The following is a 14564-nucleotide window of genomic DNA, read 5'->3' on the forward strand; positions in this document are numbered from 1 at the left end:
GACAGAGTTGCAGAAGGGACCCTCTCCCCATTTCTTTCCATTCACAGATAGTCTTGCCTACTGTGTGAGAAGCCAGACACAGGTCTGCCTGCACCGTGGGCTTTTCTTTGAATGTGCTCCCCTAGAAATCAAAGAACACTGCTATCCTGACCCACCCCAGAGGGATGTTTCTCCTGTCATGAAGAATCCTGTAAGAGTTTTAAGTATTTCTATAAAAAAAGACAGGTCCCTGTTTGTTTCGCACATCTTGAGAAGTTCCAACCTCCCCTCCCTTAAGAAAATACAAACTCTGAAAGCTCTTTGTGTGTGTATCTACCTGCAAAGGGCAGAGAAAGGCTATTGACTTCTCCCTCAATTTCCAAACAATTTCAGTGTATGCCAGCTACATTTTTACTTTCTAGTCTTTTTTCACTAGGCCACGCTCTAAGAGAAAAGACGGTCCATACACGACAGGAGACACGGGCAAGTCTAGGAAAGTCTCATGTATCAAAAGGTGTTCTATTTGTGGAATACAAGGGGCTTATTTAATAAATCAGTTTCTACGTCTGAATGTTTACTGGCCTAAAAAAAGTCCCAAATGTGTCCCATACAGTAGCATTTCACTAACCTAAAATGATACAAACTATTGCCCTCAGAGATATTTCGATAACTGTGTAAACCAGCAATGTTTCCAGAGTTAATACGAGATTATTCAATTTGTTAAATACGTCACCAGCTTTGCTTAAGATGCTCTTTTAATCTCTTTTAGTGATTATAGTAGTTTGATGTAATAGTTCAGAGCATGGGCTTTGGAGTCAGAGACTCGAATTTGAATCCTAGGTCTCCTTTATTTACAAACATACAAATTTTACTCAACCTCTGTAAACTTCAGTTAACTTTTAGGTAAAATAAAGATAAATTATACCAACCTAACCACACAGAACTGAAAGATGAATGGCAGAGAGTACTGGAGAACTGATAATCATTACTGTATTAAAATTCCTTTAACACCATTATTATTGAAATTAGAGAAGATTAAAATACATAACCCCTTTCATAAAGTTTAGGAGCTGAAACTAAGTTCCACCCATTTTCCCAGGGCATGGGGCACTCCACTAACACAATTTAAGCTTTAATTTTAGCTTCCTGGAAGTTTCCAAGTGTAACTAGAAAGCTGTGTTACAGAAAGTAGGAAAAAAAAAAACATTATAAGGAGTAATTGCTCTTCTCTCTTAAAAAATAAAAGTCTAACATTATTACAGGGATTTAAATTCTTAATATATAATTTAGAGGAAACCATTTAATTTAATGGTGAGATGTTTAAAAAGACAAAACAAAACAAAACAACTACCAAACTTCTCAAGTCTTGATGCTACAGTTTTTGATTATAAGAACGTGTTTTGGCATCATTGACTCAGGGTTTTGATGGCTCTCGGCAGTGAAATTTTACACTTCACGCATCTGGTCTGAGTCGTCAAAAATTTTCAGAACTGAATCGCTGCACTTTGGATCGGTCTTCAGAACACAAGGAGGGTGAGCAGTGAGCTGCCCATCGCGCGGTGACGGCCCCTCAAGAGCAGGGAGCTCTGGGCTCCACTGGTGAAATGCCAACCACAGCACTTCATCCAGAACTTCCAGCTCACAGCGACAGGCAGTCTGAACTACAGAAAAATGGGGCCCAAAATATCTTTATGTTTGACACACGTTTTTCTCTTCAGATATTATTTGTTCCAGGTTTGAGTCAACTTTGGAAACAGATCTAAGGGGTGAGGCAGAGAACTCACAGTTCTGAGTACTGACTGTTTGTCCTCAAAAGACTCTCCCTTACACGAGGGGCAATCAGGGACCCAGGGTCTGAATCACCCTGGAGATATACTCTGGTCATTTTGGCTTCCTGTGGGGATCGTTGAACCGAGCCCTCTTGAGATCCGCCTCGGTTTGTCCACAGGTAAAAAGGGACATCACCGCATGACATTCTGATAAGACTGACGAGCAGGACTTGGGACAATCAGAGATTTGTAGAAGGAGGGTGCTTATAGAAACGGACACAACTGTGTTTCCCTTTATTCTATTCAGTTATTAAAATAAATCTCCTTAAATAAAACAATATATGCTGATGTTCACCCAAAATAATGGGGAAAAATTCCCAGATCAAGTGAATGATATAGGGAGTATCTCAAATCAGTTGAAGGTACTAAGCAAGTAATGTGATGTGTAGTACCCCATGATATGAAATATGGAGACAGATTCAAATCTGGAAGACTATTTTGGTACTCAAAAAAAAAAAGTGGGTTAGCTGGGTAGCTCAGTCAGTTGGGCTTCTGACTCTTGATTTTGGTTCAAGTCATGATCCCAGTGTTGTGGGATTGAGCCCTGTGCTAAGTGTGGAGTCTACTTGGGATTCTCTCTCTCTCTCTCTCTGCCCCTCTTACCAACTCACGTGCATGCATGCTCTCTCTAAAATAAAAAAAAAAAATTAAAATCACAAAAAACAAAAACCAAAAAAAAACCCCTAAATCTCTAAAAACTCTCAAGAGAATCTGTCCTATTTGCAGCTGGCTTTGCAAATTTCAGTGAAGCCTATTTCTTTGCCAAGTCCAATAGTCCCAAGTACAAATCCATTATTTGAACAGTAGAGAGGAAACTTCAATTAAACTTAGCTACAGAGTTAATTTTCATTTTAATTGAACAAAAGAGAAGGCATTTTTTTTCTTTGTGAAACTACGGCAGATAGCAAGAAATATAAGATACCACCTTCTGTCATCTGTTTCTGGGTTACATTCTATTTTGTTGCTATTTTTGGCTTTTTTTATCCCAGTACACTCACTACTGGTGTATGCTACATCCATTAAGTAGACATTCAGTGTATGTGGATGGATCTTTCCTAACCTCCTCTGGGACCTTGCTCCATCAGACAGCTCCCCATCCCCCAACATCACCCTCCCCCTCTCTGTGGGCTCTCTCAGTTATCAACATGTTTAGATCTTTTCATCGTAGTGCCTGCCTTGACCACATATCCACTGTCTTCTTTCTATGCCCTTCTCATCTTTCGCTCTTCAAGGAGTGGTCTATACATCCTGTATTCCCTTCCTCCCCTTTTCTTTTTCTTCAACCACCTGCAATCTAACTTTTCTGTCACACTAAAAATACTCTCTAGCGGTCCCAGTGACTTTCCAAATGACAAACCTGGTGACCATTTTTCAGTGCTTTTCTTTTAGATCTTTCAGCTGCAATGAGCTTCTCTTTTTTCCACTTGAATCACCCCATTCTTCAGCCTTTTCTCCTCCCAACTCTTTAGGGACCCCTTCTGTGTGTCCTTCATAGGCTAGTCTTTCTCCTAAAATGTTTCTATTCCCCAGGGCTGTCCTTGGAGACTTAAAATCAGTCACGTTCTGATTTTCTTCTGTCACCACTAACATAAAACTCACATCTCAGACCCTTCTCAGACCCAATCAGATCACCTCTCATCAAAAAATTCTGTTTGTCCTTCAAAAGTTTATTTATCCCACTACTCTTTCCCTGTTCACTCCTATAAGAAGGGACAGCACAGTTTCACTCTTTAATAGTTCTTCTGGTATTCTCTAGTTCTTTCCTTGCAACCAATGTACATGGATAAGTATATATCATTTCCTAAGTAGATCAGACCTTGGACTTTAGAGTCAATCAAACCAGGATATGAATCAGAGCATCAGCCCTGACTACACCACCTTTGGTAAGTTTTATTAAATCTTTGAGTTTCAGCTTCGCTGAAGAACAATGAAGGAGAACATGAGTGTGGTGTTAAGAACACGAATCCCAGGGATAGACGGTCTGTGTTGAATGTCAGTTCCACCACTTGCTAACTGTTTGACTTTGGACAAGTTGTTTAACCTCTGTATCTATGTGAAGTAGGGTAGTAATGGTAACTACTTCCTGATGTTGACATGAAGGTTAATATTATTCAAGTATTAAGAGCAGTGTCTGGCACTGTTTACATAGACTCTATGTAAACACAAACTGTTATTATTTTTACTCACCTTCTAGGGTTAATGTGAAGATTAGTATATGCCTGAAACATGATAAACAAAAAATGATGGTCTGTCTTATTTCTCTTTGTACAATACATAGCATCAATCATTTGTTCTTGGAAGTTGAAAAATACTATCTATGTATCTATCTGTAAGCTATTATCAAAAATGCCTTATAAAACATACATGCTTTATACATTGTTATAAAGCATATATATACTTTACATAAATACTTTATATTATAAAAGTATATATAAAGGATAAATAATATACTTTATATAAAGTATATATATACAAGTTTCCTCTCCACTGTTCAAATAATGGATTTGTACTTGGGACTATTGGACTTGGCAAAGAAATAGGCTTCACTGAAATTTGCAAATTTTGGCAAACAGTGTATGTTTATACCTTGTTAGCATGATCTGTGGAGATCAAGACTTGTGCTGGTTAAAGTGGTACTCAAAAACTATTTGTTGATCCAAGTGCCCATCAAAAGGTGACTAAACACACTGTGGTCTATACATTGAATAGAATTCTACTCAGTAATAAAGATGAATGACTTACTGATACAAAATAAAAGATGGATGTGTCTCAAATACGTTATGCTGAGTGAAGCAAACTAGACCCAAAAGAGTACATACTGTATGGCTTCCATTTATATGAAATTCCAGAAAATGGGAATCTACACACAGATCAGTAGTTGCTGAGGCAAGGGGCGGCGTTACAGTCCATCTGCGCGAGGCACAAGGGAACTCGTCGGGATGACAAAAAGGACACAAGGGAACTCATCGGGAACTGCATCGGGATGCAGCTGGGTTGTGTGCTGTGGACACGTGTATAAGTTTGCCAGATTCATCAAACTGTAAGCTTAAAATCCCTGCAGTTTATTGTATGCCAACTGTACTGCAACGCTGATGTAAAATAAAACTCTTAATGAATGAGAAGCATCCCCGAACTGTCTGAATGGCACTGTATTTTCGGGACACCAAAGCAACTCTGACAGTTATGACGTAGCTTTAAGAATGGGAGCCACTGCCTAGTTCCCATTCTCTATTGCCATAGCGCGTCTATCCTGAACATGAACGTGGCACTTTTCGCCTTGGACGAGCTCATAATGCTATTCTGTTGGCTGGGAATCCCAGGAAACCTTGGGCAAGTAGGTATGGATCAAGCCACAGAGCCGATATTTATGAGGTGAGACATGGATCCCAGTGTCACTGGGGGAATGTGGGTCTAGGACACCTTGACTGACCAATCTGGTATGTGTGGAGCACTGTTTCCATGGGAAGGAGTGAGTGCCACACACTTTCTCATGGTGTTACCGACAGGTCAGAAGCTAACAGTGGTGAGTAGAGATCCGTTCACTCAGTGCCACAGACGAGTCTCCTCTCGGGTGGAACCTGGTCACCCAGTGCCATCATCTGAACCAGCAGCTAGAGTGAACCCTGAGCGAAGAGGGATGCTGTCATTTCAGACCAGAATTTGCCACAAGAAGAGAAACATTTTCATTTCTGTTGAAGTTCTGCAGTGTATAAGTATCGTGAATTTTTGTTTTCTACATGAGCTAAAAGAGGCAATTTCATCGGCAACATCTTCTTCGTGATTATTGTTATGTAAAATTCATAACATACCCCATTTCATACAACCAAATAAAGCTTCTTAGTCAAAACTTAAATGATCCAATTACTTTAGCTAAGGAAAAAAAAACAAAACAAACAGGTTTGGTTTTCTGGTACAATGAAAGACAAACCCAGGGGGTGAAGAGTACACAAATAAGTAGATCCCAATCCTACTTACCTACTCTATATTTTACAGTGCTATTAAAAGACAAAGTTCTAGGGGTGCCTGGATGGCTCAGTCGGTTAAGCGTCCAACTTCGGCTCAGGTCACGATCTCACGGTTTGTGAGTTTGAGTCCCATGTCGGGCTCTGTGCTGACAGCTCAGAGCCTGGAGCCTGCTTCGGATTCTGTGTCTCCCTCACTCTCTGCCCCTCCCCTGCTCATGCTCTGCCTCTCAAACAATAAACATTCAAAAAAAAAAAAGACAATATTCTGGAACTAGACAGTTTGAAGGCTGTACAACTTGTGAATACTCACTAAACTGCCCTCTTTGAAAAAGTGAATTTTATGGTTTGTGAATATATCTCAATCAAAAGCAATACATACATTTTAGATCAATCAAAATCTGACTTTTCGTTGTCTTTGATTCTTGGGCATGGGGCATGGCTGTTGAATCATCTTGGAAAAACATACTAGAACATTCCAGCCCCACTTTCCCCCACCACTTATGTGATTACAATTTACGAATTGAGTAGAAATCCTCAAAGGCATCATGAAACACCATCAAATAGAATACTGTATTCTACGAAATCATTCAAGCTGAAGAGTACTAGATATAAACAGTGACGATCAAAAATACCTAATAAAATGACCTCGGCATGACCTGTGGAAATCAAGACATAGGCTGATTAAAATTACTATAATGCTACAGTAAAGACTGCTGCTGCCTACACTTGTGTTAATCACTTTCAGGAATGTCAAAATGCTAAATGGAAACACAGAAATATATCACAGTGAATGTACAGATGGGCCTTCAGTGCTTATTACTATGTCATATTATTGAACTTATTATTATTGGCATTTCCTGATACTTTAAAATATGATGGGATATTTTCAAATAATCTTTTGCATTAAAATGAAGTCTCTATAAATAGTAAAAGAAGCATATAATCCAAAAAACAAAAAAACAAAACTAGCCCGAAAATAACTTGAGGAACAACCTTTCCCTGGTTTTCTGGTCTCAAGAAGAAATTTTAATAAACTTCTCATAAAGTCACTGGATATAAAAATTATGGCCTTATGAATGGATGAACAGAATTGGATACTATGAAGTTCAACTAAAAAACCTTTTTTATTATTATTATTACTTAATTATTCTTTGCATATGGTTTATTTGCTCTAAGGTTCAAGTGAACTTTTACTATCATGATGCATTAAATTTCATTTCACTGCTAAGCGTCCAGCTTAACAACCGCAAAAGAAATGCTTTTTGTCTCTACGATTCCAAGAATATTCATAACAAGGAAAACAAACTTTAAGTTGAACAGCATACAAAAAAAAATGAGTTTGTGAGCTCATCTGAAAGATCACTTCATTCAGCAGCTAAATGAAACCTTTCAACAATTATCTCTAGCTTTAACTACAATACTATTTTGTTTCTGGTTAGGGTGATTTTCCAGATTTCTGGCGAATGCCTTGATATATTAAGGAAGGGGTACCAGGCTGAGGTGATTTGCTAAGAAATAGCTATTTTTAAAGTTATTTATTTATAATTTGGAAAATGAGTCAGTATTGTGTCTAGTAGTGGTTTCTGGGTCTCCTTTCAGGACAACGTTAATTTGATTCTATCACTCTACTCGATAGGGAGCTATATCTAGAAATTATTTTTATTCTCTTTATATTTCCCGTATTAGATTTGTTGAAGCAAGAGAGGCCTCTATTTAAAGAGGAGCTTGGCTACAAACACTAGCTGGTTGTCCTTCTGGGAAGCTGACTGGCATCCACAGTGCAGAGAGGCATTAAAGCTGGCGTTCTGCTATTTACACACCCTTAGTCAACAGACATTTGGGTAGGATAGGAAGACAGGCATAGAAGACAGTGCCGAAAAGTCACCGGCTTGATGAAGTATCATTATGAAATATCACACGGTTAAGGTTAGTGAATAGCTATCAGGCTATAAACATAACCAATTCTAATAGGTTTCATGATGATCTACCACATCAAGATACATACTTAATTAGAGGCGGTCATTCTAACCTTCCATTAGTATAGCAGCATTTCCTAATTCACAAATTTCTTAAGTATCAAAAAGGTTGCTGATTAAAAGATCTGATATTTTCTGATACCGAGAAGTCTGATGATAACTCAGGTATCGAAAGTGGCCAAACAGAGGACCATGGCTGAATTCAGTCTCTGTACGTGTCAGAGGTGAAAAAAAGGATCTTTTATAACCACAAATAGACTATATCCTAACCTGGGTCTGTTAGCTCATTGTATCTGGTCTAAAATCAAAAGAGGAGACTAGGGTGAATGTGTATTTCACTTGCCAAAGGCCTTGATTACTTAGAGCCACAACTGAATTCACTAAAACTGCTACAACAACTCATTACATATAGTTTGTTGTTGGTGGGCTACCAGTGGACAAGGTCCCGCTCAACTTCAGGGTTAACCGGAGACTTGTCCTGATGCCAGCCTTGTGACATCAGCACTCAGGAGGAGCTGGAAGCCTGAGACACAGGGCCAAGGAACAAAGGTTTGTCAACAGACGTTACTGCCTGAACCTAAAACAACATCAGCGTGCAGTAATGCTGTCATTAACTAATTGCTTGGCCTTTCCATCTTTCTGCCAGCTGGCCGTGACTGGTATTCGCACAGGCTTGGTCTTAGGCATATTTCATTACAGATTCATGACGTGTGGTGCAATCCTGGCATCCTGGATTCTTCAAAGACTTGCACAACAAGAAGATATGTTGTGCTACCTTTAGTTTACTTTTGGTCTTACATTAAAACAGAAATTGCCTTGTTTGTTTTATGTTGGCAAGCCTGCTAGATCATGTAATGTTATGAAGTCTCCATTCCAGAACAGCACAGTTAGCATCATTATGAATAAGTGTCTCTCACCTCACACCTGTGCTCCAAGCTTAACTCAGGGATAATGTCTGGAAGATCCAGCTTGTATCTTGCCCGTTAACGAGTTTTCGAGCAGGTGCTCTCAAGCAATCCCAATAATAAACCTTCCCATTGTCACATCACTGTTTATCATAAAAACGTTTTGAAATATCAGAACATGGGGGGAAGGCGAGCACTGCCCTCTTGCTCAGCCCCAGGCTCTGCTAGAGGACAGGATGAAAGTTAGGTGTGTTTATTTTCCCTTTTCCAGGTTTCAAAGTTGAGAATAAATTACTTGCTCTCTGAGTAAGTCTTGGGAAAATGAGAATTTCTTGTTCTTTTTGTTGACATTTTATGCCGATAGACCACAGATCTAGATGAAACCCCCAGCCCAATATCCAATATAGTTTCCCCTGAAGCTCCTTGCAAGGATACCAGAAGCTTAAACCAGAGTGGATTCACTTAATGCATCCAGAGATGTGAATAATTGATGCTTGTATTTCACTTATTATATACATTAGAGCTAAAACTGCACCTGATTGTTAACATTTCATAGAGGAGACAACAATGAGGGATCGCATTTAAATGCTTTGTTGGAGGGGCGCCTGGGTGGCGCAGTCGGTTAAGCGTCCGACTTCAGCCAGGTCACGATCTCGCGGTCCGTGAGTTCGAGCCCCGCGTCAGGCTCTGGGCTGATGGCTCGGAGCCTGGAGCCTGTTTCCGATTCTGTGTCTCCCTCTGTCTCTGCCCCTCCCCCGTTCATGCTCTGTCTCTCTCTGTCCCAAAAATAAATAAAAAAAAAAACAAAAAAAAAACAAAAAACGTTAAATGCTTTGTTGGAGGCATAGGCTGGCAACAGGGCTGTGATGAAAAATCAAGTTTCTTGTCTGTTGGCCAAATTAGAGGGAGGAGAGTGGACGAAAGAGGCAGCCTGAGAAGTGTGGTTGAAAATTCTTGAAGGTACAGACTTCCGGTTATAATGTAACTAAGTCCTGGGGATGTCATGTACAGCATGGCAAGTGTAGTAACAACACGTATTGTAGATTTGAAAGTTGCTACCAAGGTAGATCTTAATCGTTCTCATTGCTAGAAAAAAATCTTTGTAATTGCCTGGTGATGGTTGTTACTACACCTATCGTGGTGATCATTTTGCAAAATATACATATATCAAATCATATGTTATACACCTAAAACTAATACCAATTTGCCTAAAATGAATTCACCTAAAACTAATATAATGTTATATCATTTATATGTCAATGATATCTCAATAAAATGCGGTGGGGAGGAGGGGAAGAAAATCAGTTTGAACTGACGACTAACTTTAAGAAAATTAGATGGTTCTCTCTCTGAGGTTTGCAATAAATGTAAACACATGAATGGGAAAAAGAAAGTTCTTGAAATTTTCTGAACTTGCTTTACTTCGTTGACTAATCCAGGCTTTCCCAATTTGGGCCACTGGCTTCACAGTGTGGCCTGGCACGATGATGTTCCTACTTGTTTCTGAGACCCCGACCCTCAAGAACTCAGTACGTTTTCCTCTCGGAAAGCTTTTGAAAACCATTCTGTGTAGGCTCAGCTCAAATCCCTGATTTCATTTTCTAGGTTTTCGCAATTTATATCCAAGTAAGCCTCCAGTATTTTTCTAGAGACACAGTGAGATAGTGGGGTGCTGTCTTCTCTTGTATACTTTCTTTGTTTGCTTCTGTCGCCTCCCAGAGTAAAAGTCCCTAAAGGATCCAGACCAGGTCTGCTTAAACCAGCTTTGGTTGTCCTCCCATAGCCATGGAAGATTTTAGGACAACCATCTGATAGTAACAGTGAATGGCCAACAGCAGGCATCGAATCACCCTGCTGAAGCATCTATTCCTTTTTAAAAAATGTTTATTTATTTTGAAAGAGAGAGAGCGAGAGAGCGCACATGAGCAGGGGAGGGGAAGAGAGAGGGATAAAGAGACCCCCAAACAGGCTCAGCACAGAGTCCAACATGGGGCTTGATCTCATGAACCATGAGATCACGACCTGAGCTGAAATTAAGAGTTGGATGCTCAACCCACTAAGCCACCCAGGCACCCCCTCTATTCCTTTGGAATGAACACAGTGAGGAAGTAGCAGGCTGGCCTCCAAAGAAATATACCAGAATATTTGGTTGGTTGATACAAGTTCTTCAATGATGATGGTGATGACTGAGCACTTAGCGGATGCTAAGGATTACACCAGGAGCTCCACACATTCCCTCTAACCCTCTCGACTGTTCTATGTGCTAGGAGTACATCACATTACTCGAATTTTGCAAATGATAAAAAAGGGAGATTGACTGGCTCCAGGCCACATGACACTAAAGAGGTTGAATCAAGATTCAAATTCAGATCAGACTGAATGAAAAGTTGTTTTGTCTTTGACTTTATCCATTCTTGTCCATTAAATAAACAAAGTCAAGATTATGGGTGCTTTTGCTTTTGAAAAGCTGGAGAGTCTTGTTTTTGGAAGAGTTTATTGAGAAGGTAATTGCCTGTGACTACAGTGACAGATGCTATATAAATGGAGAGACTCCTAGATAATGAGAATGTATATTCTGAGACTGTGTCCAACTGCTAAGAGTCAACCCACCTCTCCTCTTCACATATTGCTAAGGTGAAGCAGGTGACCATATCAATGAAAAATGAGGTATCCTTAGATGCCCCAAGGCAGAAGGCTGAGAATCAGTGTTAGTTATACTTAGCAGATTTGAGGGTATCACCTGCTAAGGAGTACAAAGGACAAAACAAAATCCATTATTATCAGTTTAGAGGTTGGCAAAATGACCCTGAGAAGCACAGGTTCTTACAAAGACATTCCTTTTAAGCTACTATATTAACTTTTCTATCTATTCACCCATCTATCCATTCACTTATTCATACACTCATTCATTTATTCAAAAACTATTTACTGTCTACTGTATATAAAGCAGAGTCCTAGATATGGGGACCTGCTGTGTGTGTGTGTGTGTGTGTGTATGTAAAGATGAATCAGACACAATTATTGCCTCTAAGGAACTTACTGACTAGTATAATGTTTAACTTTACAAAATCTGTATCCCCCATCTACCCGCCATAAAAATATACATAAATATACATTTACATTATGGGCTGGTATACATACACATGACTCAAATTTTTGTTAAGCAATATTTACCCTTCATACCTATACCATACTCTAATATTTTCTATTCTAGCCTACTTCAGCATTCTATTTCAATAAAGACAGTGCAGTTTGCATGAGAGAATGATACAGTGCTTCAGACAGAGATTTATAGGTGTGTATATCCACATTTGCACAGTTGTATGGAGTCAGCAGGAAAGAAACCAAGTAAACCTTTTTGATGACGAGGTACTGAGAAGTACCCCAGGTGGGACCTGGAAAGATAGGATGAAAGGCAGCCAGGAGGAAGAGATCAGTGGCCATCTAGGAAGGAGGCAGAGAAGCACAGAAGTGAAACATGGGCTCATAGAGGTGGAGGGGGGAAGAAAGACAGGTGGTCTTTCAAAGAGTGAAAGGGTGTGAAATGAAGGTTTCTACCAAGAAAATTAAAGGCCCAGGGTTGTACTTAGGGAAGATTCATCAGATAGGATCAGAAGAGAAAGAACTGGCGACAGTCTTTCAACTCTTTGTTTTACTCATTTTGCAACCCCCCCCTCCCCCCGCCCCCACCAACCTTGCCATGGGAACTTCTGCTTGCACATGAACCTCACAGTGCAAAGGCCCACCCTCATCTGCATGAGAAGCAAACCAAGAATCCAGCAGAAGACTGGCAGGAAAGTGGACTAAGAAAACTCAAAATCTCACATGCTATATAAGTACTTGGAAATGATGAGTGAAATATATGATTCTTTCAAAAATGCCGAAGTAAGTACACAAGAAATGAGAAGGGAAATTAAAAGCAAGAAGTTATGAGGTGACATGGTAGCTGTCCTGGGAGAGGATTACTGGTCTCATTAGCCTACAGGCCTTTTTTGTTGTCTACCTGGGGACAGGAAACAAAGCTGTGGGCCTTTGAGAGGTGGGACATTGGAAATAAGACACTTAAGTCTAGTTCTAAGCAATGAAACAATGGGCAGGGGAAAATCTATCCACTGGCACAGGAAGATGAAAAGATGTTCCGGCAGTCCCTGCCTGGATTCTGGGTAACAACAACAACAACAACAACAACAACAACAACAACACCTTCCCTGAGAATTTGAAATCATAGTCCCAAGTACTACATGAGTTTGGGGTTTGCTTTTATCACCTTCTAGATACATAAACTCCCAAGCCAACATAATATTTGGCCCCAGATAATGATAACTCTGGGACTAATCTAAAGGGGACACAGAGGTGTCTAGGTGGCTCAGTCTGTTAAGTATCCTACTCTTGATTTTGGCTCAGGTCATATTTCACAGTTCATGGGATCAAGCCCCAAGTTGGGCTCTGTGCTGGCAGCATGGAGCCTGCTTGGGATTCCTTCTCTCCCTTTCTCTCTGTCCCTCCTCCACTCACCTTCTCTCTCTCTCTCTCTCTCTCTCTCTCTCTCTCTCTCTCTCTCTCTCCTTCTCTCTCAAAATAAATAATCATTAAAAAAATAAAAAATAAGACACACAAAAAATGTACGTTTAAGGTGATCAAAGACATAGAATAGAAACTGTAAACTTAAGAAACAAAATACACCTAAATAGATTTTAAAAGACAAGCAAACAGCACTCCCAGAAATGAAAAATACAGTAACCAAAATTATAATTCTTAATAGGCAAGTTAAACAACAGATTAGACATAGCTCAAGAAAGTATTAATGAATTGGAGATAGGCCCGAGAAAATTACTCAGACTGCAGTAGCAAGAGATAAAAATAATAAAAGAAGGGTAAAAAGATATGAAATACAGCATGAGAATGTCTAATATATATTTAATAGGGATGCAAGAAAAAGAGAAGAGGGAAAATGGAAGAATGGCAACATTCAAATAATTAATAACTAAGAGTTTTCCAGAACTGATGAAAGACATAAACCATCAATTCAAGAAGCATGAGAGTCTCCAACAAGAAAATAAAATAATGCCACATCTACACACAGTGTAGTGAAACTTAAAAACACCATAGACAAAGAGAAAAACCATAAAAGCAAACGGGACAAAAATCAATAATCCAGAAATAACAAGTCAACCAAAGACTTTCCCCCAGCAGTGATAGTGGCAACATAGTGAAATATATCACCAAAAGTCTAGAGGGAGAATAAATGTCAAAGTAGAATTCTATTCCCAGCTGAACTATTACTGATAGCTGAGGGATAAATAAAGACCTCTTAGATAAATAAGACTGAGTGATTTACCACCCACTGACTCTTACTTAAATAATTACAGAAAACATACTTTGGGAAGAAGAAAATTTATGTATTTATTTAAAAAATATTTTTTTAAAGTTTATTTATTTTTTGAGAGAGAAATAAAGTATGCATAAGTGGGGGAGTGGAAGAGAGAGAGGGAGACACAGAATTGGAAGCAGGCTCCAGGCTCTGAGCTGTCAGCACAGAGACTGATGGGGGGCTCAAACTGCTGAACTGTGAGATCATGACCTGAACCAAAGTTGGACGTAACCGACTGAGTCACCCAGGGGCCTTGGGAAGAAGAAAATGTAAACAGAGGGAAAGAGTAGGAGACAAAAGGAATGAACATCCGTATTATTTTTTTCTATACTTTTTAAAATTTGAAATAAAAATTTTAAAAAGCCACAGATAATCCAAGTTAGCTTGTTTAAGACACTTGGCATGGGAAAGGTAAAATAATGGTAGGACTGGGCAAAAGCAAATGCTATCAACTAAGCCCATGAAGTGGGGCGCCTGGGCGGCTCAGTCGATTAAGCGTCCAACTTGATTTCAGCTCAGGTCATGATCTCACGGTTCAT

General features: G+C 39.5%; 1 protein-coding gene across 2 annotated transcripts in view; it reads right to left on the reverse strand.

Moving 5' to 3' along the window:
• The window catches only part of FRY (FRY microtubule binding protein), a 344560-nt gene that overhangs the window by 198437 nt on the left and 131559 nt on the right, over nt 1-14564 (reverse strand). The window lies entirely within an intron of this gene.

The sequence above is a fragment of the Neofelis nebulosa genome, chromosome 1 (assembly GCF_028018385.1).
Source record: "Neofelis nebulosa isolate mNeoNeb1 chromosome 1, mNeoNeb1.pri, whole genome shotgun sequence".
Lineage (NCBI taxonomy): Eukaryota > Metazoa > Chordata > Mammalia > Carnivora > Felidae > Neofelis > Neofelis nebulosa.